This window comes from Mixophyes fleayi, chromosome 10 (genome assembly GCF_038048845.1).
Source record: "Mixophyes fleayi isolate aMixFle1 chromosome 10, aMixFle1.hap1, whole genome shotgun sequence".
NCBI lineage: Eukaryota > Metazoa > Chordata > Amphibia > Anura > Limnodynastidae > Mixophyes > Mixophyes fleayi.
In genome coordinates this window covers 93,753,128-93,778,678 of record NC_134411.1, presented here as the reverse complement: position 1 = coordinate 93,778,678, position 25,551 = coordinate 93,753,128, and positions in this window count along the sequence as shown.

Genomic DNA, 25,551 nt, shown 5'->3' with positions numbered 1-25,551 from the left:
GCGACCTTACTTTCCCCACTCACTATTATACTGTAAGAAGGGCAGGCATCGCATAAGTAAACTTACTCCCCCCCACCCAAAAAAAAATAACAATTGCATTTCAATTTAACAAATTACATTTTTCCTATTGCTTTGACATTGATCCTTAGTGACTGTAACCCAATTTATTAGCCAGTAAAGATTTCTTCCTACCTCTCTTGCATGATCCGGTGTCACTAGCAAAAGTTCATTTTCAGATTAACTGATTTATGCATTCTGCCTAGTGGAACGTACACATTATAAATATTCAAGTTCCCCATAATTTAATCATGCGCAGAGAAATAACGAGCCGTCCCTACGTCAACATTCATTTCAAGTATTCGCTGGGATACTGTTCTCCAGGCATGCCGCACGTAACATACGTTGGTGTAATTAAGTCCTTTTAGCCGACATCCGTGCCTGTCCACAAGAAGTGGAATACAACAGGAGATAATTTCATTTATACAAAGTCATCAATTTTACAGGACGGTTCCCTCTCTCAGGGAGCTGTAAGCACAAGTCAGGCTTGCCACAGAAGACCAGGATGATGTTGAACAATGCACGTGGGCTTTATCAGGGGGGCAGAAGGCCAAGGACATGACTGTGATTTAAATTCCCAAGCTCGGCTGAAAAATACTTAACCCCTTCTTGTCTGCAAAGCCTTTGATTTATAAAAAAAAACAAAAACCTTTTCATTTCAAAAAGGTAAAAACGTTATTTTAAAGGACTAAAAACAGTAACATGGGGAAGATGCCCTGAAATTCTGCTCTAAAATAGTCAGTGACTCTCCAAAAAAGGTATTTATGAAACCATTGCGGATAATGGATAGCGAGCGGTATGTCTGTAATGCAGACCTGGGGGCCACACATTAAGGCTCGGAGGGCCGCATGTTGCCCATTAGCACTACTGCAGTGAGGCGCGGAGTTTAATGGGAAGACGGTTTTCACCAGAGGCCGCCGCAAGGCGGTTTGGTCTTAGCTGCGTCTATCCAGGAGAGCCTATAGGGGAATATACAAGAGAGATCAGCGATAGCAGATAACAGGTTACTGCAGGAACAATGAAGAGTCAGCTCAGCGGACAAAAGATTACCATTGGGATAGTGGCGGAGTTCACCAATGAGTGTCAGCTCTGCGGACAACAGGTTAATGCAGGAATGATGAAGAGTCAGCACAGCGGACAACAGATTACCACTGGGATAGTGGCGAAGTTTACCGATGAATGCCAGCTCTGCGGACAACAGGTTAATGCAGGAATGATGGACAGTCAGCACAGCAGACAACAGATTACCACTGGGATAGTGTCAGAGTTCACGGATGAGTGTCAGCTCTGCGGACAAAAGGTTTCTGCAGGAACGATGAAGAGTCAGCTCAGCAGACAAGAGATTACCACTTGATAGTGGCAGAGTTTACAGATGAGTGTCAGCTCTGCGGACAAGAGGTTACTGCATGATGCAATCCAAATAAGAGAAAACACCCAGCAGGAGCAATGGAGCCACGTCTAGTACCTAGCAGGTAACTTGAAGAACAGGCATCAGATGCCAGGAGGAGGTGCCTTTTGAATTTGGAGCCAAAATGAGTCAGCCAATAGAAAGCAGAGGAGATGAAAGATGGGGTCTGCGCATGATGGCGGCAGCTGGGACAGAGCGTGCTGTCAGCGGGGACCAGGTAAGTGCGCCGGGCATCAGGTAGGCAGCCTGACTGCCTGCGTGACAACCACTTTATTAAATTTAAAATATATATTTTCTTCTTTCTTTGTTTCGAGGTAATTCAAATGGGTACTGTCACGGGCACTAGGAGTCTTTACCCAGTATCACCCGCTGATGGTCTTATCAGAGCAGTAGAGTTGGTATATGATATTCTGGTGGCAGGGTGATAATGGAACTGGAAACAGCAGATGGTTAGAGAATGCTCAGAAAGTCTATGACTAGCAGCACTGGTAAACAATAGGTAACTGAACACGAGGATCCGGATGGTCAAGGACACGTGAGGGTAGTCAGTGGTCTGCGCATGGCAAGTTGTACCACTGCTATAGTGAGAAGGAATGTCCAGGAGTAATAAGGAGGTGGAAGTCAGCGGTCTGCGTATAGCAAGTTGTACCGCTGTCTGTAGTGAAGGAATGGAATCCAGGTGAAGGTAACGGGGAAGTCAGTGGTCTGCGTGTAGCAAGTTGTACCACTGCTTATGTGAGAGGATATATGCAACTGGTGACACAGGGAAACAGGAATCAGTGGTTTGCCTGTAGCAAGTTGTACCACTGAATATATATGTGAGGAAGAACACGAGGAGATAAATGCAATGCAGAGTCTACACGGGTACACTGAACTTGATCCCACGTTGAACTGCACACAATAATAATAATGAATGAACAGCACTGCACAGATAAACAAAGTCACTAGAATAGTCCAGCAAAAGGAAACACAGTCAATAATAGCAATAGTCTCAGAGGATGGAAACTCCGGAGGAGAACAACTCAGTCCAGATAGATATGCAATACACCAGCACAGTCAATGAGAAGTATGCATACCGTGGTTCAGATGAGCAGGCTGTTAGAGATAGCTGCAGGGATACCTGAGCGGCAGGGAACTGACGAGATGAGAAGTCCTTGCAGAATGGAAGCGGCAGGTAGGTGCAGCGCACTGTAGGTAGGCCAGCAAGGACGACCAAATACTCAGGAAGCAGTAGTATATCGATTTGAACAGCAGGAGACCACGGGAGAGCTGAAGCGATGTAGCAGAGCTGGAAGCCGAGGAGCGTAGACTCGATGCTAACAGGCAAGTTGACACAAATGGACACACTGTAGAAGCAGTAGGCAGCGGGTCAGCTGACGGCAGGTAGAATGCAGACTGGAGCGCTGAGACGAGCAGGACTCTGTAGATACGCTGAAGTAGATAACAGGAATCAGCTGGAACAGTAGCGATGTAACACAGGAGAGTTGGAGAGATCTGTAACTTGTTAGACACACGGAGGCAGTGGATAGGAATCAGCTGCTGGAGTCACGATGAAACACAGGAGAGTTTGCAGTAATCTGTAACTGTAGATATACGGAGACAGCGGATAGGAATCAGCTGCTGGAGTCACGATGAAACACAGGAGAGTTTGCAGTAATCTGTAACTGTAGATATACGGAGGCAGCGGATAGGAATCAGCTGCTGAAGACACTAGGAACACGAGGAGTAGAAGTGGTCTGGAAACCACAAACAGCAAACAGGAATCAGCATCAGCTGAACACACGAGGAGGAACGGGAACACCTTCAGAGACTCATGAGGAATGAGACTCCAAGATCAGGCAACGTGGTATTGACCACAGGTGCTTAATATAGGGAGTGTTGCCTGATCAGCCAATTAAGTTAAAGGAACAGAACTGAAGGTTAGAAGGGACTGCACATGCGCAGTACCTCATTATAATGGACGGACACGGTTCCTAGCTACCTTAGAAGTAGCACTCACAGTCCGGTGAGTGACAGGTACAATCTCAACAAAACGCTGAAAAGCTCATTTATTAAATGACTCTCCAATACTCTACAGCCGACCAATGAAACATGATCAAAGTTGGGATTCATCGCGACTCCTCTTCTGCGTTGACCAATCGCCCAGTGTGGGAAATCAGTGTAACACTCGACTAAGCTGTCAGATTCCTTCTGGCTCCACTAGGACCTGTTAGTGCATCCCGGAGGCGACCACACAGTGATCATCCTCTGACCGCATTTTACTAACGTGCCCTATCATGATCCCATCGATTTTAATCAGATATTCCTATCGCTTCCAGGCTACACACACTGCAATATCAACCAAACTGCCCCATAACCGCTGCAATATTATAGTGTTTGGTCAGCGTTTGTCCTGCTTTACATTCTCGTACCTCTGCGGTTTCACAGAAAAGCGTTACAGAGGGGACTTCATTGAGAAATAGCCCAAAAAGACAATTTAATTGAACTGTATGACTACCATTCTGTGACAACCAACTGTGCAGTATTCATTGGTATGTGAGTACAACATACACAAACTTCAGAACATAGATCAATAGGACGACGACAGAGTTAGAAATCACGACACTGAATTCAAATACTAGATAGACCAAAAATGCATTCAGTTAGATCCAGGGCCCATATGGTATTAATGATTATAGACCACTATTCTGAGGCTCATTGAAGCCGCGTTCACCTTCCATGTAAACCAGATTCCGAAGGGTGTATTATTAGCCCATATATCAGATGCAGTCCACTTCAGTTCATTCTGAATGGATTGTGCACAGAGCTGAAATAACAGCTTCCTATGATAATAAGAAGGGTCCATTTGTTATTTAAAAAAAAAAGAAGAAGAAGAAACAAACATTCCACTCACCAAAAATAGGGACTCTTCATTCACCTGACTTCATTTGTCTGAGAGAGGTGACTGCACTGCAGAGCTATTAGCCGAATACTCAAATAATTGTTCAGCGATCCAGAAGCCGGTATAAAGCCGAGAACGTCATCTCATCCTGGTTTGTGGTTTTATCTTTTGAACGAAGTGAATGCTAAAACCCCCCGGCTGCCATGTAAATCACTGATCACTAATACATCCGTCGCTTTTATTTTTTTAGGACGATTTGTTTTGTATACTCAGCTGTCCGATCACAGCAGGTGTTGCTGTTGCTGTCCAAAAAAGAGGTTTAGGGGTAGATTTATCAAACCTTCTAAAATTGAAAAATGGAGGTGTTGTAGCAACCAATCAGAATCTAGCTATCGTGTTCTAGAATGTACGAGATAAATGATAGCTAGAATCTCATTGGTTGCTATGGGCATTACCTCCCACCGTTTTAGAAGGTTTAATAAATCTACTCCTTAGTTTTGAAGCAAAAATCTATGGATGCACAGAGTATTCTTTTTGGGCAAATGTGACTATTTGACCACAGAGCACATGCTTTTTGCATACCCCTTTTTTTTACTCTTGGGGAGTACCCCTGTGCTTGAAAATTTGTGACATAGTAATGTTTCTGCCAGCAAAAGTAAAAATGGCACTTTAAATTCTTGTCTGTGATCACTTTTCACCCTAGCTTCCCAAGCCCCTAAGTCATACTTGCCAACTCTCCCGGAATGTCCGGAAGACTTACAAACTTTGGGTCGGTCTCCCGGGAGAGCAGGCAATTCTCCCGATTCCCGGCTGGCTCTTCAAATGAAACGGAGGGGGCTTAGTGGTACAGTGTACTTGTCATTGTGGCCCCGCCCCCTATTTTTATTGGGCAAAAAAGTTATGACGGCTTTGGGGGCTAATGATACCGTTCTTAGAGCCCCGCCCCCACACACCCACCTGCCTCCCGGAACACAAGTTGCCAATGTTGGCAACTATACCCTAAGTATAGCATTTATCAGAGCCTTACAATTGACACTTACAGTTAATGTGAGTGAAATGAGCAGGCAGCATCCGAAAACCCAAATGTGTCGCAGGTATAAGCATGTGAGCATGGTGTCATTGTAACCAATAAGACGCTTGTAAAATCATGATTTCTAGCACCAGTTGGTAACTGGTCTAATCAATTTTAACTACTACATCGATTTTTATCTTTAAATACTGCTTGCTGGTACCTGATTTATATCTTAAATAGAAGGAGACAACGAGCTACTCAGGGTCATATTAGTTCATCCTAATAAAACAAATCACCGGGGTGAGAGCATGAAAAGGCGCTTACTTAAATCTGCTGATTCTCTGCGTTTTGACGTCTTTTTTTTAAAAAATGCCAGTTTCATTAAAGGCAAAGCCCACCAGGATCTGGCTTTAATAAAATTGCCGTTTAAAAAAAAATAAAAAATGACGGCAAATGGTTTTAAGCCACCGACCCTTTGATACATTTACCACGGTGTACAATAAAAGAACGTTTAAAACAATATTTAGGAAAATTAATTGATCATCATTTACCTTTAAAACCCTTTAGGTATTTTTCACGCTGTAAATTGACAAACAGCATTGAGTAATGCTGGGATGTGAGATGCTCTAATTTAATGATGCTGTGTCCTACCACGCCCTAGCCAGTCCCCGTCAATTACTACAAACACCATGACAACAGCTCTAGCAGTGAGCACTGAAGATTGAATGAGTCCAGGCAAAGAGCCAACTCAGGACTCAGTTATCGCTTGGGAGAAAATATCTGCCATCCTTGTGCACACAATCCTCTGCCTTCCTTGCTGGACTCCTCAATGTGTCCTTGTTATCACTTTCTGCTAGAGAAAGAAAATCTTAATGAAGGAGACAATGTTAATCTGAGACTGGCTCCCTCCTAATGACCGTTCTCTCGCCTTACTAGAAGCAACCCAGCAAAGTCCATCCAATGAAAACATTACCCGTCCTTGAATTGTAGAGCGCGGCCAATTAATTTAGCGATACAGGGACGTCACAGCTTAGTTCCCAGAATCCCTCATTCTGTGACACGTAATGACAATTATACTGAAAATCATTTGGTTTTATCTTTATCTTTTAAAGTTCTGCTGGAGCTGCATTCTGCTGCCTTGAAGGTAACGCCGTTTAGGCGGAGGGGCAAAAGCAGAAAGAATGCGCTCTAAGGGGGTATTCAATTGATCTTGAGATTTTTTTTAAGTCATTCTAACGCTGTTTTTTATCATTTTCAAGCGGGTTAACTTTACCCGCGATTCAATTCCATTTTTAACGCTCCGTTTTTTTTTCATGAAACGGTCATCTGGCGCTCCAGTAGAAGGTCTATTGAAAGTATAGGGTGTGTGAGAGGCAGCCGCGCTAAAAGCAATTCAATTGTTTTTTAACACGGCGCGTTAAACAGGTAAATATGCTGTTTTATCTCGCACCTCTTTGGGGTATGATAAAAATAAAGAACCTCTGAAAACTATTTGAAATCATGTAATAATGAGGAAAAAAAAAAGATAAACTATGTTTATCACTAATGCCTAACATGTAAAAGTTGATTTTCTTGTTAAAAAATAATGAAATAAAAAAAACATAAAAAAATTAAAATCACTAATTAAATATATTAAATAAATTAAATATATTTATGTATGTTTTTGGTACAAATATGTATGTACTAATGTGTTTTGACATGGTATAGATGATTCTATAGCAAAAAATAGTTAAATAAAAAAATATGCTGAAGAAAGTACTGTAATGTAGATATTATCAACTAGAATGGTTGTGTAAGCAATAAAATGTATGTAAATGTATGCCAGTCCTTTTTTTTGTGTTATACATGACTGCGTTAAAACTCCCCTTCACTCCCCTAAAAGCTTGCAAACACAATGATTAACGCGCGGGGGCAGCGGTTCCCTATTTTTCAGTTGAATTCACGAGTTTTCACGCTGCGTTAACTAAAAACGGTCGCTATAGCAGTTAAAAACCCGCGGGTGATTTTTTTGTTTAACGCGGCAGGAAAAAAAAAATCTCACGGTCAATTGAATACACCCCTTAAAAAGCCTGAATAAGTGATCTAACAGGCAGGTAAGTGTCCTTTGCGCTCGAAGATGAATTGGACGTGGCTGCGTTCTGTGGCGTATGGTTTGTTTCTGGGCATGGAGGAGCGATTTTACACTAAATATGGCACATAGCGGGATTTACAGGCCTTAATGAATCAGGCCCACAGTGTATTTTTATTTGCAGCTGCAAAAGAAACTGTTCATTCATGGTGATCAGCACACTTTAAATATAGAATAGTTTCTTATCTAAATGCGATCGCTGGCAATGTTACTGTTGGATCATATGTAGGAAACTGGGAGATTAAAATCTCTGATTGACCAAACCGCGTCAGCAGAAACTAAAGCCTTAAAAGTACTGGCAACACTCCTAATGAACATTAGAGGAATTAAATGGTCAGAATTGATAAGTTGATGCTCGAGTTCAGGTTCGTTCACCACTCAAGTGAAGTTTCCAAATTTCTGGGAGTTTGATGGGCAGTAAAACCTGATTATCACTGGAGGAGGGGAGCCAGGAACGCATGCTTTCTTACCTACGACTGTCATTTATTTTAGAGTTTGGGAACCACTGGTAGACGGGATTTCGGGCTTACCAGTTATCCCGGTACAGGGCCAATTTCTGCTACTGGAAGTGTGGAACATAGAAGAATAGTGTAACCCCAGGATAGGTATGTCTCAGTGCTGTGATGTGTTGATTGTAGTTCCACTCACAGTTGGCGGTTTCTTTGACTCTGAGTAGTTCAATCTGACCTTGGCTTGCACGGGTAACAGAATTGCTCTACATCCTCCAGTACCGAACCGGGAGAACCCAACACAAATTAATAATGCACAAGTATGTTTTTGGAATGTGGGAGGAAACTCATACAAAGTCCCCAAATCGAAGTCATGACCCAACTGCTGTGAAGCAGCAATGCTAACCACTGTGCCACAATGGAAACCCCCTTTAGCTCATTGAGAGGTAATACAATGGGCATCGTTTACCATAATGTAAAAATGTCTATTTTTTGCCTGGGGATGGCCAATTTAGCTTGGGCTCCATAGTTTCCATGCATGCACATTGCTAAATGCTACTCCTGGATGTCTTTATCATACCTTTAAACTTTGGAGCACCGTGAATCGTGACAGAGTGTATGGCCATGTCACAAATGGGACATGGCCACGTTACTATTGGACACAGCCACACCTCCACAGGCGTACATAGCGCTTTTGAAGTCTTAGTCTGCCTCTTACACCCCTCCGAACATTCATGCAATGCGGCATGCAGGGCCCCGGTACAACAACTTCATGGGGCCCCCCTTAAAGCTGAGAATGAAAAAATCTTTGCAAACATTTGCGGCACCAACATATTTTGGTGCGGCTAAAAAAAAACAACAAAAAAAACACAGATTTTTTTTTTGGCACCACTAAAAATTTGTATGGCCACAACCACAATTGTACGACCACACACACATGTGGGTGTGGTCATACAATTGGGGGCATGGCTATGAATCACTTGGCGTGCCCAGGAAACCCTCTTACAGAAAAAAAACTTGCATTGCTGTGTTACCAAAAATTGGGATTGTCCCACTAGAATCACAACATTTCTCACACTCTCCTGCTCACTCCTACCTGTTCTTCTCACTTTCACCAACTGCGGCTGCAGGTTTCCTTAGCTGCGGCTTGGCAGGAACCTGGAATGTTGGGGGTCCTATTTAGAAAAAAAATGGGTACTTTTTAAAAATTACAGCCAGCACCAGCGCTAAATGAATAGCACCCACGATTAACAATTAGGCCTTCCTCCAGCCCCAATATTAAAATAATAGGTTTATTTATTAAATGTGAATACTATTTCCCTCCCTACAAACAGCCCCAGCAATAAATTAATAGTATTTACATTTCAGAAATATACCTATTTCCCGCAACCATCACTGACATTAAATAATTCATAGGCACATTTAATAAAGAGACCTCATTGTCCCCCACATTCAGTAGCCCCCAAACCACCCCATCTTAAACTCTTTCATCACTGTGCCATGCTGCCCCCGTTCTCCATCACTGTGCCCTCCTACCCCCCCCCACTCCATCACTGTTCCATCCTGCCTCCCCACTCCATCACTGTGCCATCCTGCCCCCCCCACTCCATCACTGTGCCATGCTGCCCCAGCTCTCCATCACTGTGCCATCTTGTTCCCCCTCTGCATCACTCTGTGCCTTTCTGCTGCCCCCCCTTTTTTCCCTCATACTGTGCCTCTCTCTCCCCCTTTTTCCTCATGCTGTGCCTCTCTGTACCCCTCTTTTTCTTAATACTGCAGCTCTCTCTACCCACTTTTTCTTAATACTGTGGCTCTCTCTCCCCTTTTTATTAATACTGCGCCTCTCTCTCCCCTTTTTATTAATACTGCGCCTCTCTCTCCCCTTTTTATTAATACTGCGCCTCTCTCTCCCCTTTTTCTTAATACTGCGCCTCTCTCTACCCCCTTTTTCTTAATACTGCGCCTCTCTCTACCCCCTTTTTCTTAATGCTGTGGCTCTCTCTCCCCTTTTTATTAATACTGCGCCTCTCTCTCCCCTTTTTATTTATACAGCGCCTCTCTGTACCCCTCTTTTTCGTAATACTGTGCCTCTCTGTACCCCTCTTTTTCTCAATACTGTGCCTCTCTGTACCCCTCTTTTTCTTAATACTGTGCCTCTCTGTACCCCGCTTTTTCTTATTATTGCGCCTCTCTCTACCCCTCTTTTTCTTATTACTGTGCCTCTCCGTACCCCTCTTTTTCTCAATACTGTGCCTCTCTGTACCCCTCTTTTTCTTATTACTGTGCCTCTCCATACCCCTCTTTTTCTCAATACTGTGCCTCTCTTTACCCCTCTTTTTCTCAATACTGTGCCTCTCTGTACCCCTCTTTTTCTCAATACTGTGCCTCTCTGTACCCCCACCGTTGTTCCTCACACTGTGCCTTTTTTTTTTTTTTACTTACATTAGTATTAGCTGTTTTCTTCTCTTCTCTTCTCTTTTGTCTTCTGTCTTGGTCCTGTCTGCCCTGCTCCTCACTGACTGCAGGGCGTGACTTGATGACGTCACGCCCGGCATCAGTGTAAACAAAGCAGAGAGGAAGGAGGAGGGGCCGCCGGCGCCGCCATTTTGTAAATATCTTTTTTTTTTTTTACTTTTTTTTTTTACAACGCTGCTCCCCCCCACCAACGAACAGAGCGAAAAAAAAACAAAGGAAAAAACAAACAAACCTGAACAGTGAGGGCCCGGGCCGGGCCCCCTGGCATGCCCGGGCCCGGGTAATTAGTACCCGCTCCCCCCCCCTCTCGGCGGCCCACACCAGTGACAGGTGAGCGGAGAACCCGTTCATGGCTGCACGGGACATACCTCCCTACCTTCTAAACCGTAGAACAAAGCTCTCAAAATCTTGCCTAAATCAGCCCAGCTAGGTGGTATGTTTTAGTTTTGATGTGGGCGGGGATAAAACATCTTGTAGAAAATCAACAGACTGATCTTAGCAGCATAGAATATTGAAGGAGATTAAAAAAAAAACGGAAAAGTGGAGGTGTTGTCCATAGCAGCCAATCAGATTCTAGCTATCATGTTCTAATACATTCTAGAATTCGATAGCTAAACTGTCATTGGTTGCTATGGGCAACAATTTCCGTTAGAGTAATGGAAGGAGCAGGATCCCAGTAGTGATATGAGGCTTCTATCAAACTGAAATTGAAGATTGAGGTGTCAAATTAATCAGAACTACCTGTATATGTAGTATATGTACACCATACTTCCAACTTGCTTTTGTTTTGTAAATGACCTGAACTATCTTGTAAAACTGTTGTATTCACAGAATTTTTAAATGTATCAAACCCTCTAAAAAGGTAAAGTGGATCAGAATTTAGCTATCATTTATCTAGTACATTCTACAAAATGATAGCTAGAATCTGATTGGTTGCTATGGGCAACACCTCCACTTTTCCTTTTAAGAAAGTTAGACTTTTTTTTTTTACAAAGCCACACCCACTTCCTAGTATACCACGCCCCCTTTTCAGGGTCTGATCATTCAGTGTCTGATAATTCTGCTAAGATCGGATGATTAGACTTCCCTTTCCCAGTTCAGCACAGGAGTTAAACAGCAGGGTTACTCTAGTCTCCTTCTCTAAGGATTGTCATCTCACACTACCGTAATGGTGCTAGGCAGATGATACTGAATGTGCCTCTAGGTTATTTAGTTTGTAATTTGTACCTGAATAAAACCAGAAGTAGTTGTCAGTATGCTACAAGCTGTGTGAGCATTAAATGCTCCTGAATATTGCATGGATATGAATGAAAACCACGAGAACGCTTGAACAATCATCATACTGCTCATTGTTGATTCAAACAAATATGATTGTTAAAATCTCTATGTACAAGAGACCTGTTCCTACATGCTGTGACCCCATATGCTTCTTGGGGTAATGTTTACTTGGTTCCATCTTTGTCGAAGAACAAGATCCAGGCTGTGTGGCAATGAAACTGTCAGGAGCACTGTGCTATTCTCTCAGTCTGCTGAATCCACCCACAAACACCCCAAATTTTCCTACTAGCAACACAATAAATATCAACTAGAATGCACCAATGCCCTATGCATCTGGGAAGATATTCTATGTACTGCTGTTCTTTAGCGCGCAAACATAAGCAAGGCGGAGCCTGATTGGCTTGGAGACGCCTGTTACCGTTACTAGGCAACAAGCTGTACGGGTGGCGGAGCCCGCTGCTGAATCTAACACATAGGGGGGATTCAATACCTGCATTGTGTCTTCGAGACGTTATAACTGAAATCTCCACTCATTTTAACTCGTACAGTATAGAGGTGCGAAAAAAATAATCAGAGATTTCGTCCATAACTGCTGGCAATGTCCGCACGCCACATCGCCGACAACCGTATCTCTCCCATATACTTTAGCTTTTTGTTAACTTAGTCACGCATTAAGTAGTATTTAGCTCTTTGTTGCAGTGTAGCTCTAGGTGGAATCACATGGTTCTGTCTAATTTCTACTGTATTTTTATTACATATACAGCGGTCAAAATGGAAATCTATAAGAAGCAATATGGAAAATATAGGTGAATGTAATTTAATGCTTTTACATTCAAAGCAGTAGGATAAGTGACGGTATGGCATAACCCCATTGTCACGATCCGCGGCGGTACACCGCATCCTGGCGTGACCTAGCAGCCGGGCTCGTGCATTGGTTACAATGCACTGTTATTTTTCCTTGAGCTTCTTTGTGGCATAGAGTAGGAGGGTGTAGGGACATCCTCCAACACCAGGGGGAGCTCTCCTATGATTTAAATTGGTTCATTTATATATTTATACATGTTCCTGGTTTATGTTATTATCTATGCCAGTTCTAAGCTAGTAAATTAATTAGCAGCCTCCTGAGGCTGATTGTCAGCCCTGCCCTCCTCTTTTCTGATTGGCCCATCAAAGTATTTAAGGCAGGGAGGGCTTAGCTTCACTGCTGGTTATAGTGTCCAGTTCCCTGTCTGCTAACATGCTCCTGTGCTGTTTGGTGTTTACCCTCTGGATTGAACTTCTGTGTATGACCCCTGCCTGTAGCTAGGACCTTGCCTGCTTGCCTGTGATCCTGATTTGTTTGTCTGTACCTAGGACCTTGCTGTATTGCCTGTGACCCTGTCCTTTGGTGTGTTACCTGATTATTCTGCTTGCTAGTGACATCTGACCATTCGCTGCCATCTACGCTGCCTCCTGGTCTGCCGCTACGGTTTTGTATTACAAACTTACACTACATCTGGAGTTAAGTCCTGGGGGCATCTGAGTACCGGTGAGCGTATAAAGCTCTATGGGAAAGGCGGCTGCTAAAGGTGAAGACCTCCGCCAACTAGTTCTGTGAGTTTGTGAACAGACCGTCAGCGTAACAACCATATAGCAGCTCACTCTGACCACTGTCTCTATATGGTCACCTATTGGGAAGCCGAGCAACAAGTGAACACTCTGAGCCTCCTTATTCCCAAAGAGCTCTGAAACTACATCAATAACACCCATAATGAATTATTAGGTCTCCTTCTGCCCACCCAGCCCAATTCACAATTAATAAATAGGCCTGTTTCACCAAAAAAGCCACAACACTAAATAATAATTCCCCACATTCAATGCAGAGTCCCCATCTATACCACATTACATTAATAGCTGTAACATTATTGTATTATATCTATCCCAAGCATGTTTAAATTCCCCTGTTGTTTTAGCCTCTACAGCCTCTGGTAGAGGGAAGGAAGTACTTGTTGGTCCTATCAGTTTCTTTCAGTGCAACGTTCTTTTTGGCATGGACGCAATATAATTATGCTAGCTAGTCGTGCATAGGAAAAACGTTTATTTTTTTAGACAAAACTGAGGGCCCGGGGGCTAGTAAATCTGGTACACTTACTTTTTTTGGTTCCTATTTCAAACTCAGGGTTCATGATCTATCATAATATGTATGTGGGGTTTTTTTTGGGGGGGGGGGGGGGGAATTTGATAGATGTTGGCGGCTGCTACGTCCTGGAGTCCCATTTTCCACGCAGCCTCTCTAAATAAATGCACTGTGGGGCGCTATTTTTTGGGGGGTTCTACTTTTTCCAGTCTATCAATGAACCCCTATGATTTAGCCAACGTACTAAAAAAATTTGGGTAAATTAACACTTATCTTGTATCCAACATTCGCTGAGACCAATGAACAAAAAGCCCACAGATGTACCGGCTGCTAAGCACATATTCCCCAATTACTAACAAGAAAAGGTTTTGAGGGATGTTTAGTCAGTAAATTGATTTTTGTTCTTTGTAGGTAATGCTGATTTATATCTTCTGTCACTCCAAAAAATATTGTTCCTCACAAGCATTCTCGGCTTCGCTGAATAGATTCACTGTAGGTGCGTGATCCGTTTGCATGCCACAGTATTGGGAAAAATAAATACATCAAGTTTTTTTTTTAAGGCATTGTGAGCACATTGTTTAAACAGAACAGCCATGAATGCTGTTGTACAGATTGTACTTTCTTGGCTTCTTTTGTTCTAAAACGTCAAATGTTTCGGGAAAAATTGAAATTAAAAAGAGCATTAAAAGAGGAATTTGTAAGGTAGCTGCAGAATAGGCTTCTAATTTCTCTTGACAAACAACCAAAAGGGATGTTTTGCAGACGTTTCCCAGTATATTCAACTCGTCTTTCCATAAAAATATACAAATGGCAAATAGAATTAAGATGATAGAACATCACGTGTGGCTCGGCACTGGCAGAAAAACAGATTAAAGCAACGCTGAAATCAATATTAATAAATCCATCTCCGGGACATAAGAAATCAAAAGTCAGCCAATGTTTAATTTATTGTGGTCACCATGGAAACCTTCAACAAAAAAAATGACCTTTTCGGGTTTAATAAAAGTGGATTCTTATCAAGTTTTTGACAGCTTCTGCGTTGCAAAGCAAAATAGGAGTAAAATGGGTTATTGACTCAAACAATACGCAGTCTAAGAAATGTATAGACACAAATACAAATGTGTATCTAGATCAGAATAAGACATGGATGCAAGAGCGCAATGAATAAAAGTTCACATTTATTATTTTTTATTTATATGCTGCCAACATATATCACAGTGTACAGAGAACTTTATTCAGGAGTTTTACTTTGACACGTGTTGACCTAGAACACTGGTCCTTTGACACTTGAGGGTCCAGAACACTGGTCCTTTGTCACTTGAGGGTCCAGAACACTGGTCCTTTGTCACTTGAGGGTCCAGAACACTGGTCCTTTGACACTTGAGGGTCCAGAACACTGGTCCTTTGACACTTGATGACCCAGAACACTGGTCATTTGACACTTGATGACCCAGAACACTGGTCCTTTGACACTTGATAACTCAGAACACTGGTCCTTTGACACTTGATAACTCAGAACACTGGTCCTTTGACACTTGATAACCCAGAACACTGGTCCTTTGACACTTGTGGACACAGAACACTGGTCCTTTGACACTTGAGGACCTAGAACACTGGTCCTTTGACACTTAATGATCCAGGACACTGGTCCTTTGACATGTGAGGATCCAGAACACTGGTCCTTTGACATGTGAGGATCCATAACACTGGCCCTTTTGACACTTGAGGATCCAGAACACTGGCCCTTTTGACACTTGATGATCCAGGACACTGGCCCATTAACATGTTAGGATCCAGAACACTGGAGAGCAGGGACTCTGCGTCCCAGCTGAAAAAAGTTTAAGCACATATGATTTAGACGGTACTGCATATGACAGTATTCTCCCCATAAGATTTTGCCAGCCGGGTGGCATTAAGCAGCAGCCAGGTGGGGCAGTTCTAAAACGTTGCAATAATAATGTAAAATGTTGGAGCTTATTGCCCACACCTACCAAGACTGGTCAGACTGATGGGTCAGTGGTCTAACACACACTACTGGCTGTAGTGCTCACATAGTGCCTTGTATAATAGGAGAAACAATGGTTAATTCTATTATAATAGGACTCTGTTGAGCTCCAAGAGCCGGGTGGCAAGTAAAAACAGTCGGGTGGAGCACCTGGGAAATAAGTGCTCCACGAGTGAAGAGGATACCACTAACCATGGCCTTATATCACACCTAGCCAGTCCCCTTTATTAATTCAAATACTTGTTTTCTCAATAAGTTGCTCATTTACCTCTCACTTGTATGTCCTATCACTCCTAAAGATAAGGGGATATTAAGGATTTTCTCATTTTATTTTAATCTACTTTTTTTACATACATTGGTTTATCTATATTTATGCTCATTATGAGCAATGGACTCAGATGAATTTGTTGGAAAAGTATTTCCGCCATCATTAGATGATACAAGTTTCAGGTGACGGGCACAGCAAAAATATATTAATGACCCCCAGAATCAGGAACACAGAAGTGCAGTATCCAACGTTTCCTGAACATTTAATCAAATCCAGGTTCCATTCTGCCATTTTTTATCCAGGGTCTGCCAAATTCTTAGGTTATAAGATACTAAATCCAAACACTGCTCTTACTGTAACTTAAATACCAAATTCCAAGGTTAAATCATGTCCAGGAACTAAATTACCGTACATTTAATATTTTGAACTTGGGTCACACCTGTTTAGTGTTAATATGCAATTCTGGGCTTGGACTTAATTGGGCATTTGGCAGAAATTTTGTAAAAATTTTTGATACTGATTTGATAGTCACCTTTGAAAATACAGATTCTGTGCATCTGTTAAAAAAATATACTATAAATGCTTTATCTAATCATTTATTATTATTATTATTATTATTATTATTACTTTGCTATTTAAAGAAGAAAAAATACATGCAGGTTGCCACTAGTAGAAAATTATGACTGTAACCACCCAAAAAAAATTGGCATTGAAATTTGCAATTTTATAAATTTTATAGTTTAGAAGATGTTCTAAACAAATTAAATCTCTAGTATAAAATCAATAAACAAGTTGGATATTGTTTTATAAAAAGCATAGAAAAAATAAAATGGCTTTGAAATAAGACAAGAAATAAAAAAAAAACCTAAAATATCGCAGAAATTGTCATACAAAAAAAATATTTTTACTGTATAACATGAATCATGTAAACATGCTATTTTTTCTAAACAACTTTTTTAATTTTATCTGGGTATAATATTTCTAATTAACTCAACTTTAAAAGGCTTTTGTTGACTTTTTTCTTCCTTTGATTTTTTGTCTTTCATCTTTTTTATTTTATTTTTCTTTCCAATGAACATTTCTTTACTTATGAACATCTTTTTATTTCAACTCGTAATGTTTCTTGTACATCCGGGCTGTGAAAAATTTCATGTGAATGGTAGTTAATTCTGTTTTTTTAGAGAACAAATATAGTATTTTAATTATATGTTGGTAACAATTTATTTTTTTTAATAACAAAAAAGTGTGTATAGGGACATTGTGTTTTTTGTATGAATTTAAAGCTTCAGTACCACCTAGGGCGGATGCGGGGCATTATAACTCCACCTGGTCTGGCAGCCACTTTATATTGGTGAAGAAAATTGTTTCTGCAATTTCAGTGGTAATGCAACTTTATATGAAGAAATGAGTTCTACGTGGAGAGATATTTCAGCAGGTTTAAGTTTCCTCATGGTATCCCATGACATGCATTGTACCCAATAAACCACCACTCATCGCACTTCTGTAAGTCACCCACTCCTTACACTAATACCCTTGCACAAACCAGTTAATTCGCCCCCCCACGCAGCTGTCCTGCTATTTAGCGCAACAACCAAACTATAAAAGCAATAAGGAATTTGCTATAATTACACGGAAAAGCAAGGCTGCAGAGAAGATTCGCCACTCCTGTCTACAGTTCAGAGAAAAACAATGATCATCATCATCATCTATTTATATAGCACCACTAATTCCGCAGAGCTGTACAGAGAACTCACTCACATCAGTCCCTGCCCCATTGGTATAAATCCCCTAACATACACACACACACACACACAGACTGTGAGAGACTAAGGTCAATTTAATAGCAGCCAATTAACCTACCAGTATGTTTTTGGAGTGTGGGAGGAAACCAGAGCACCAGGAGAAAACTCACGCAAACACGGGGAAAACATGCAAACGCCTCACAGATAAGGCCATGATAGGGAATTGAATTCATGACCCCAATGCTGTGAGGAAGAAGTGCTAACTACTAAATAACTGAAGTCCCCATTTCCCCCAATAACACCTCTATACAAAATACACCATTTTAAACTAACTCCCACTGCCAAAACTAATGCCCTTGTGCACACCCAGCTATAAATCATAGTTGAAAACTTTCCTACACTATATTAACACCACTACATATTACACTCTCTACAGTAACCTGTATAGTAACACTAAACCTCCAAGCATAACACTATGTACCCACTATGTACCATAAGACCCCAACACATACTGCTAGAATCAGTGGTGGAACTAGTAACATGGCAGCCCGTGCGGTTGCTATAGAGCCTTGTAGTGAGAGAGGGGTCAGCAATGTGTATTCATCCCTACCGAAGGCCCCACTCTGCTCTTCTGAGCATATTTTGGCGCAAGTGGAGTGGAGACCCTTTTGGACTTTCAGTTTTACTGTGATGGAGCTCTATTACGCATGCACCAGCCACCTTCCATGCAAGAAAGAGGAGTTCTAGGGCCCCAAGAGTGGGTTTGCTATGGGACCTGACAACTACTTGTTACGCCTCTGGCTAGAACCGAGTATATTACATAGATTTCCACTGTGAACATTAATAATTTGACAAGGACTTCATAAATGGCCAGCAAGGAAAAATACTTCATGTGTGCCTACTAAAAGCAGAGTGACACTGGACTTGGTCACTGCATTGTCGTCAGAAAGAACTAGCAGATACTGGACTTCTACATTTAAGAACATTGATGCACTATCTGCTGGTTGGCATAAGTGAGGAGACCGGTGTTGTGTGCTGTTTCACCACTGTGACTGGCCCAGCTTGGTACTATTTTTCATTGTAGCATGGGGACTCCATACTTGTTTAGTGGAAACCAGCGCAGGCACTGGCTTTGGTAATGTATTTTAGGAGGGGAGCTGTTATTTTTTTTTTATTAAAAAATTATTTTTAATAGCAGAACTTATGCATTGGGGTCAGCACGGTGGCTTGGTGGTTAGCACTTCTGTCTCACAGCACTGGGGTCATGAGTTTGATTCCTGACCATGGCCTTATCTGTGTGGAGCTTGAATGCTCTCCCTGTGTTTGTGTGGTTCTCTCTTGATCTGTGTGTGTGTGTATTAGGGAATTTAGACTGTAAGCTCCAATGGGGCAGGGACTGATGTTTGAATTGTTTCGCTGAAATCCCACCATCCCTGATGATCTTTTCACCACCTAAAGTGTAGCGAGCAGATTCAGGTGATAAATAAGATCACTCAAATATTATGTAAAAATAATTGAACAGGACTTCTCTCGTACTTTCTATGGGGAAATAACAAAGCTGCGAAATGTTCTGTTTATGGTTGCAAATTCGCAGAAAGGTGCCTAACAGAGTGGCGCAAAACTAAAAATGTGATGTATTATCACGCAGGAAAACTGGGAACTGAATTGTCAAGCTACAAGGCCGAGAGAGGTACAGCTATTTAGCTGATTTTCTCGAGAATGGTATTTTAATAACTGTATATTGCAATTAAGTTTTTATGCAGACTGCACTATTAATGCTTTTTTCACATCTTCGGGATTTATAATAAAATATCGATTTATAATACAGTAAAAAAAAAAAGAACTTTTAAAGGAAGTTGTAAAAAATAACTGCAGAGCAGTTCTGCTAGAAAATTATATTGCACAAGCATCCACAGCAATTACTTTTCCAAGTACGGAGGACAAACTGGCGTAATACTGCAGTATCCATTTACTGCAATCTTTTAGCTACTGTCAACTGCTGCAGTAATGACACTAAAGTAACAACACTAATACGTAGGGCTCCCCGATGCCCAATTGTAGGGAGATATTCATTGCTGCAATATTGGCACTGGTACCCATCGCAAGGGCAGAGAAACGAGTCTCTGGTCCTGCGGGTCGAGGAATTTATCCATTAGGAGGAAAGAGGTTGATATCTCACGGGGCTCGTTCCCACATATTCAGTCAGCTATTATCTTCCCTATATGGTAGGTGACCGCAGGGATCATTGATCTGTAATGTTCATTCTATAGATCACGGTTTACCCAGCTGAACAGAGCTCATCATTTTACCTTCACAATTTTATTAGAGTAACTCATAAAGAAGCATTGGATAAATAGTTCAACACTCTCAGTCAATTCTACACACCTTTAATTCCACCACCCCTGAAATCATCATTAGAGTATGTTTATAATTTTTTATTACTTAATCTTAATTTTAATTTAAACATCGACCTATAGGGTAAATCACAAAAGTAAAAAAAAAATTATGCAGAGCTAATTTAATTCCCATGTGGCCATCGTCAACTCCTTAAGCTATGGTTCTCATCCCAAGAATACAGGGCCATACAAATTGCGGCCATACAAATTGGGCAGCACGGTGGCTTAGTGGTCAGCTCACAGCACTGGGGTCATGAGTTCAATTCCCGATCAAGGCCTTATCTGTGTGGAGTTTGTATGTTCTCCCCATGTTTGCGTGGGTTTCCTCGGGGTGCTCCGGTTTCCTCCCACACTCCAAAAACATACTAGTAGGTTAATTGGCTGCTATCAAAATTGACCCTAGTCTCTGTGTGTGTGTGTGTGTGTGTGTGTGTGTGTATGTGTGTTAGGGAATTTAGACTGTAAGCTCCAATGGGGCAGGGACTGATGTGAATGAGCTCTCTATACAGCGCTGCGGAATCAGTGGCGCTATATAAATAAATTGTGATGATGATGATGATGATGAATTGCGAAAATGTCAGTAAATCATAATATAACTTTAACTCAGAACTGTCCTTCATTGTCCACATCCAATCTGTATCCAAATCCTGTTGCATACATCTAAAGAAAAATGTCTAGAATATGCACGTATGCCACACAACACATTGCAAATACTTTAATACGTGCGCTCAAGGGGCCTGATCCAAGTCCGGATTTACATCTGTTTGTGTAGCGCATTTTGCGTGTATTGGTACGGCTAATGCCCAGACACCATGCATGCAATTCACATCCGCACATATCTAACACTTACGACTTGAGACACAGAAAGGGGGAGGAAAGAGGTGGATTAACATAGGCCACTGTAGGGGGCGTGTGCACGCCGGTTACAGCCAATCCAGATCCTGTGTTTAGTGTAAGCACGCTTGTTCTTAGCCATATCTCTTGTACCCACTACAGAGCAGTTGTAAAGGTGTAAGATAGTGATGACCGACCCGACATTGCCTTTCACGTACGCGTCTCAGTAGCTAGCACAGGACGACTGTACACAATGAAGATTTATTTATAGTCTGCATTGTATGCAATGAAGATTAATTTATTAGTGAGCTATTTTTAAATAATAGATGTAATAATAATAAAAAACTCAAATATATGGATTATATTGAAAATAATTATATTTAAATTTATTCTTGATTTTTATTTGTTAGCTTGTTATTATATTTGTGGTTGGATCACTTAGAAATAACTTATGGTATAGATTTATTTATTTAAAGGAAACAGCGCAGGGTGCTTATTATATATAATTGCAAATGTACTTGTTTAGGACATTGTGTGTAATTTGAGTATAGGAAATGTCTTGTTTGGGGTTTTGTAACTTTGCTAGAGGAAATCTCCAATTAGGCATATGTGGGGAGGCAGTCTGTTTTGCTGATAACAGGAAATGCTAACTAAGTCTTTTGATGTGTAGTGTCAAATGCCTGCTCAGGCCTTAAGGCCCAGAAGGAAGCCGTTACCTGTATCCTGGTTAAAGTGAAAAGAAATCTCTGATCAATGTGATTTAGAATATCACAGATTACTGCAAATTTTGTTCAGTATAAATTGCATTTAAATCCATTTTTGGGAAAAACATTGCATCCCGATACTAAAAATAACTCAGACTTCAGGGGTGCTGGCTTACCCCCTGCGAGGCTGTGTCCATAACTGTATAAAACAGCACTGGTTTGTACTGAAATGTATCATTCTGTTTCTTCTCACCTCTTGATCACTGGTACCTTTAAACCGGTGTGAACTGTCCTTATCAGGACACCTGTGCAAATAAACATCACCTGCTTCAAAGACCTGCTTGACAACTTCTTTCATGCGCAAATTTTTGTGACCTACAGATTAGAACCAACTCTAATCTGTTCCCGGCTGTCCTGAGGTTTGGACCCAGCTTTCCGGTACCACCGCTCTGCCCGCTACCCAGCAGCTCTGGCCAGTGTGATAGGCCAGGCGGGATCCATCCACAGTAACCCTGATCTATAGGAAGAGGTCAGGGGTACCAGCCCAGGTGCACCAGCAAGGGGGTAAAGTGGATGCCAGTAAGGAGTCCAGTGGTGGCAGCAGCTTAAGCCCCTCCTACTGCGGTTAGAGGGCGCATTTGGGATAACCAAAGGGAACGGTGGCACAGTAAGCTCAGCCGGTTCCCAGCAAGAACAGACATGGTGGCATAGGCGGTCCATCCTGTCACAATATTGTTACCAGTTGTTATTTTAGTTTATGATCATATAAAAGCTATGTGCATTCTGATGTGAATCCATTCACACATAGTCCAAATGCTCCTAAAAAACACTTCAGCCTGAATGAGAGTCTACGCTTATGGAAAGTACACACTGATTATACAGAGAGTATTTCCGCACCTATTCAAATCGCAACCTATCTTATTTGGATTTGGATATGGGCAGAACTGTGCAAAAGTTGCGCATTATTTTTAAACACGGAAATTAAGGCCATTCTTCGGTCCAAATTTAATCAGGGACATTATTGACTATTGCAATTCCCTCCTTACTGTTCTTCCCCTAACTAGATTTTCACCACTACAATCTATTTTGAATGTTGTAACTGATTTTCCGCTCACAATGTTCTACTGGTGGCGCTCTGCTCTGTCAGTCCCTAAAATACATCTGATAACGTACAAAGCCATTAACAAATCTGTACCAACATACTTCTGTTCACTTTAACTAATATCTACGCCTTTCATCCACATTCATTCTTTCCCTTGGCATGACAATCTAAAGTATGCACTGAAAACACTTTAGGAAAGCTTATCAAAGTCACCGACTGCCTTCTGAACCTCCCTATGCTATTCTACCCGACTATCACCCCTCTATACAGTTCACTCGAAACATATTTATTCTCTTATTATACTTAAGTAACCTACTGATCCCCAAACCAACATTGCTGTTAGACTGGATTATATTGCCCACCTAAGCATTTCCCAATTCCCATGGCAATCTGGATGGACCAATATGCAATACATGACTCTTTCACCAATGTAAGAAAACCATTCAAACACACAAAGTGACTCATAAAATAAGGACAGTACTAATGTACCCTCACTTTAATGATTAAGTTAAGACAGTTATGAAGCTAACCTAAGCAGTATTTTAGGAAGGAAACTAGCATTTTTAAACAAATAAAGGAGATGGTAATAAGGTATTAGTAGATTGGACGTTTCACGTTACCCAACATAAGCATTTTCCGGTAGATCCACAAAACTAGACACAAATTTATTTTCAGGGGCAGTTGCAAGGACTGTGGGCAAGTAGGCACAAGATTCAACTTTGGGCCAAGCAGTCAGAACACTGTCGGAAGTTGAGTGTATACACAGGCCGAAGAGGCGTGTTTCCAAACACATTTACCAACATGCTTGGTAAAGACTATATTGATTTCAAGAGGATCATAATTGGGCATCACAGTCATTTCGGGGGCCACAAAGGCACAATATTGCACCAAATGCCTGATACAACTTCTGATATTGTAGCGTGTCTGAGCAAATGTAATAAGGGGTGATCCCTCAGTGCAATACAAGCCACGCAAAATAGGAAAAAGTTTATTGTGTGTACCCTTTGAGTATTGCCAATAATATCTCAGTTTATTATAAATTGCTCATCAACTAATGTGGTGATTCAGGTCTTATGAATATGGTGTCACCCTCTTTGCTTGAAATAAGTTTTGTGACTTCGTCAGATATGGTAAACATGTAACCAGCATTACTGTCACCTTCTCTCCCTCAGTCAGTTCTCACTATGCCATAAACAGGCACACATTCATCATCATCATCATCATCATCATTTATTTATATAGCGCCACTAATTCCGCAGCGCTGTACAGAGAACTCATTCACATCAGTCCCTGCCCCATTGGAGCTTACAGTCTAAATTCCCTAATATATACACACACTCACACAAAGACAGACAGAGAGGGAGACAGACAGAGACTAGGGTCAATTTTTGATTGCAGCCAATTAACCTACCAGTATGTTTTTGGAGTGTGGGAGGAAACCGGAGCACCTGGAGGAAACCCACGCAAACACAGGGAGAACATACAAACTCCACACAGATAAGGCCATGGTCGGGAATCAAACTCATGACCCCAGTGCTGTGAGGCAGACGTGCTAACCACTAGGCCACTGTGCTGCCACATTATATAAATAATTAACTGATATTGCGGTCTGTAGTCGACGTAGTCTAAGCCCGGCTACATGAGAAAAAAACTACACGAGAAGATTCTTGTTAATTAAAATTGTTCCTTGGTTTGTTTCTTCAGGCTGCTGTTAATGATTTATAGTACAGTGTTTCCACAGCGTCATGTGACTACCATGGCAACCATAATCCCATGGCACACGATGGAGTTAACAGAGAGGCTTTGGAATGCATTGTAAAATGCTCCCTCTCTTTCTCCCCATCACATGAGATGCTGAGAGCCTGAGTCTGTGTGTGTGACTGGCAGCCATCCTCGGCTGGCCCTTCAGAGAGATTTTGAAAAAGAGGTAATGATTTGTAGGACAGCTAAGATAAATTACTATTAAATGCATGATTTAAAGATACTTAACTTGCTATTCAAAGAAAGAAAAAAAGTTTTATGTCGGATATTTGGTTTAACGCATTCAAATAAGTGGATATCTGGGTTTTTATTTTATGCATAAGATATGCAAACTTTGATAAAGGAATACAGTAGTGTTCTTGCAAGATATAGTATAGTCACACTGAAAAATATTCTTGAGAATGTAGCCTATCAATTCACTGGGATGTCACTAATTATCAGGCTGTATATTGTTTAAGACTACAACAATTTTAGTATTAAAATAATGTCATCATTTATATACCCTTTACCTGCTCTATATATCTCTAGCCCAGGCTCCTATCAGAACTGTTGATTTTGTACTTCGTACTTTAGTCGACTTGAGGTGTAATGGATACTGACACATAATGAACTTCACTTCTGCTGGTTTATATTTGCAGCAAGAAGAGTTGATGCTGTTAAACAGTCTAAATTCTGTGTACTTCTCCTGCGTGCTAATGACTTCAGGGAGTATATTTACTAAACTGCGGGTTTCAAAGAAAGGAGATGTTGCCTATAGCAACCAATCAGATTCTAGTTGTTATTTATTTACAACATTCTACAAGATAACAGCTAGAATCTGATTGGTTGTTATAGGCAACATCTCCATTTTTTCAAAGCCGCAGTTTAGTAAATATACCAACAGGTGCGTTCACTGAGGACACTGTTATGTGTAAGTCATTGGTGAAGAAGTCAAA